The following is a 4,166-nucleotide window of genomic DNA, read 5'->3' as shown; positions in this document are numbered from 1 at the left end:
TGGCTCACTCAATACTAAATGGTAAATGGTAAATGACCTGTATTTGTATAGCGCTTTACTAGTCCCTAAGGACCCCAAAGCGCTTTACATATCCAGTCATCCACCCATTCACACACACATTCACACACTGGTGATGGCAAGCTACATTGTAGCCACAGACACCCTGGGGCGCACTGACAGAGGCGAGGCTGCCGGACACTGGCGCCACCGGGCCCTCTGACCACCACCAGTAGGCAACGGGTGAAGTGTCTTGCCCAAGGACACAACGACCGAGACTGTCCAAGCCGGGGCTCGAACCGGCAACCTTCCGATTACAAGGCGAACTCCCAACTCTTGAGCCACAACCGCCCCAATACTAAACTAAGATACTTTCAGTGTGAATCATTTGCAGGAACACAGGCAGGATTTAAAGTGCAGAACTTTACAGTCTCTGTCTCAAAGTTGGTCTAAACATGCTAACAGCTCTTTGTTTTTTTCAGTTTTCACTGGTTTGATGTAATGAAAGAAATTTTAAAGAAGCAGACGATTGTTGTTATTTTAGTTCTATAGTTTCATAAATCGTGGTGTGGATCTAAGTCAACATTCAGAATAAATAAGATAATACAGCACTTTGATGGTTGCCTTTGTATTTTCCCAGCAGTGCTCAGGTTGGTTCTCGGCTACATTTACATACAGATGTTAATGTGTTCAGCAGCTGGACTCATCTGAGGAAGGAACATTGGAAAGGTGCTCAGTGCACAACTGCATCACTAATTTTATGTAAGACCCTGTGTTTTATTGTATTTATATATTTGTAACATTTGACTTAAACACTTTTGGGAAGGATGAAAATGTTTTCAGGAGGAAGTTTTTCCTTCTGTCCGACTGCAGTACACACAACACTGCGTCTCCCCCCATTATCACACTTCCTCAGGCTGGTGATGAGCGCCCCCTGGTGTCAGAGTTGATGACGTCATGCACAGTGAAACATAAACGGTGTCTGTTAATAAAAAATCATGTGTCCATTTTCATGTTTGCATCATGTTTCTGTAAAATCATCAGCTGTTTCTGAACCTTCTTCATTGTTTGACTCATTCCAACAGCTGTGAGCTGTGATGGAGTCAGAGCAGCTTCATCACTGATGTTCAGGTGAAGCTGAACTTAATAAACTGTAGAAATGATCAGGATTCAGGTTGGATGTGTAAAACACTTCTGTGTGAGGTCGCAGTGCTTCATATGTGTGTGTGGGCTGAAGCACACACGTGTGAGTCCTCAGAGGTTTCACACACATCACTGCACACACTTATAATGCTAGTTTAAGCTTGTGGATCATATCGGACACATCAGCAGCTCTTTGGAGACAAAGATTTGAGATTTAAGATGAGTCATAGTCTTTCTATCCATGGTAGCTTCCACTGCTGAGGCTCGGGAAACATGAAGAGGATAATTAAGAGCAAGCATCAGCTAACTACACAGTATTATGATCATGCACTTATGTCTCAAACTAAGACACAATGAGACAAAATGAGTTCTGTGAGTCTTTAGATTATCAGTAAATTCTGGTGACAGTTTGACGCTCAGTGGAGCCATTTTTGGTTTGTGATGAGTGTTTTGTGAGCTTCTGTTTTGTGAATCGCTCTTTGTAATTTAGAAGATCGTGCAGAAATGTGCGCGCCCTTATCTGAGAGGACACGGAGAGAGTGTCGCAGACTCGAGGTGAGGAGATAAACCTCGGAGCTGGATGGCCTGTGCGTTACCCATGTGCATCTTTTCAGTGACATCAAGTGAACCCATAATAAGCATTTCTATGTCTTAGACATCATGTCCATTTCTAATGAGAGATTATTTTTAAATGAGGGAAACCTGGTCTAACAACACGCTTACAACAGAGCTAAAGGTTCACCACAGTGAGACGGTGGGACTCTGATAAGAACTGAAACACTGTGTATGAACAGCTGAGACAAAACTATATATAAACACTCATTTATTCCAGTTTAGTTTACAATGATTTTAAAGTGGAACGATTCATGTTCATGAGCTGTTACAAACACAACTATTGATTTGTCTATATATGGTCGGACTACAAGGCTTGTGTTGAGGCTCTTGGAATAATGTGTGAATTACAGCAAGAAATGATGGTTTTCCATTTTACCAAAGTGGAATAAAATCACCACAGCAAAGAAATAATGTTATTGTCTGCAGCTAAAATATATGGTGAACATGGTTTTATAATAATGTGCAAACACAACCTCACTCTGCTCTATACGAGGAGCCAACCACAGCTGTCCGGGTCTTCATCCACCACCTCCACCATCTTTGCTCATCATCATTCACTTAATTGCTTATTGGTTTAAATCAAACTCCATTACAGGTTCAACTCTGGGATTCCCGGCCGCGTCCTCAAGTCATGCGCGGCTCAGCTGGCTGGAGTGTTCACGCACATCTTCAATCTTTCCCTCTCTCTGTCTGTAGTCCCAGCCTGCTTCAAAATGGCCACCATCGTCCGTGTACCCAAATCCTCCACCATCTCCTCATTGAACGACTGGCGACCTGTAGCCCTGACCCCCATCGTGAGCAAATGCTTCGAGAAGCTGGTCAGGGACTTCATCCGCTCTGCACTACCCGACTCACTGGACCCTCTACAGTTTGCATACCGCCACAACAGGTCCACTGATGATGCCATAGCCCTGACACTACATACTGCCCTGTCACACCTGGAGAAGAGAGACACGTATGTGAGAATGCTGTTTGTAGATTACAGCTCAGCATTCAATACCATCGTTCCCTCGAAGCTGGACAGGAAACTGCAGGATCCAGGACTGAGCAGCTCTCTCTGCAGCTGGATCCTTAGCTTCCTGTCTGACAGATGCCAAGTGGTCAGATTGGGCAGCATCACCTCATCCCCCATCACACTGAACACTGGTGCTCCACAGGGGTGTGTACTGAGCCCTCTCCTATACTCACTCTACACCTACGACTGCACAGCCACTAACAACTCCAACATCATTGTGAAGTTTGCGGACGACACTACAGTGGTGGGTCTTATCACCAACGGTGATGAGACGGCTTACAGGGAGGAGGTCAGCGCCCTGACCCGCTGGTGTCAAGACAACCATCTCACCCTCAACGTCGCAAAGACAAAGGAGTTGATAGTGGACTTCCGGAGGTGCAGAGAAGTACACACCCCCATCACCATCAACGGCGCTGCTGTGGAGAGAGTGAGCAGCTTCCGGTTCCTTGGTGTACATCTGGCTGAGGATCCTACGTGGTCAGTACACACAAACAAAACAGTGAAGAAGGCGCAGCAGCGCCTCTTCTTTCTCAGGAGACTGAAAAGATTCGGCATGAGCCCCCGCATCCTCAGGACCTTCTATCACTGTGCCATTGAGAGCATCCTCACTGGATGCATCACCACCTGGTACGGCAACAGCACCGCCTACAACTGCAAAGCTCTCCAGCGAGTAGTGCGGTGCTCTGAACGGATAATTGGAGGTGAGCTTCCCTCCCTCCAAGACATCTACAGGAAGCGGTGCCTGAGGAAAGCGGGGAGGATCATCAAGGACTCCAGTCACCCCAGCCATAAACTGTTCAGACTGCTTCCATCAGGAAGGAGGTTCTGCAGCATCCGGTCCCGTACCAGCAGACTGAGAGACAGCTTCTTCCACCAGGCCATCAGACTGCTGAACACTTCATAGACACCTCAGCTTCACTACTGGAACTTTAACATTATGCACTCCATACTGTACAGTAATGCCACTGTTTTGCACATATTCAACTCTGTATATTTTATATATTTATATATTATTTTTTTACTATTTAATTTGTAAAAATGTGTATACACACACACACACACACACACACACACACACACACATAGGATAATATTTAGTATACACATCCAGGAATGCATACACTATTATATATTGTACATATATTTATTAGTTTCAGATTAGCCATTCTTGTATTTTGCTCGTTTGTGTTGTTGTGTTTGCACATCTCTGTTGCTTGTGGGGCTTGCACACAAGAATTTCACTCGCATGTGCTGTGCCAGTGTGCCTGCACATGTGATGTGACAATAAAAAAGTGATTTGATTATATAACAGCATGTTGACTTTGGATCTGGTGTGCAGTGCCACCTTAAAAGATGAGGAAACTAAGAGATTACAAAAAAAGAAGTGGAGGAGTTA

At 44.9% G+C, this 4,166-nt stretch overlaps 2 protein-coding genes across 2 annotated transcripts in view; one reads left to right on the top strand and one right to left on the bottom strand.

Annotated features, from left to right (window-relative positions):
* LOC308399604 (uncharacterized protein) overlaps positions 1–4,166 on the top strand; it is a gene marked incomplete at its 3' end in the record, with an annotated part of 374,730 nt that overhangs the window by 310,112 nt on the left and 60,452 nt on the right. The window lies entirely within an intron of this gene.
* LOC308397376 (uncharacterized protein) overlaps positions 1–4,166 on the bottom strand; it is a 170,242-nt gene that overhangs the window by 123,736 nt on the left and 42,340 nt on the right. The gene's annotated exons all lie outside the window — the stretch shown is intronic.

This window comes from Rhamphochromis sp. 'chilingali' (genome assembly GCF_963969265.1).
Source record: "Rhamphochromis sp. 'chilingali' genome assembly, chromosome: 1".
Taxonomy (NCBI): Eukaryota; Metazoa; Chordata; class Actinopteri; order Cichliformes; family Cichlidae; genus Rhamphochromis; species Rhamphochromis sp. 'chilingali'.
This window is presented reverse-complemented; position numbering and strand designations above follow the sequence as displayed.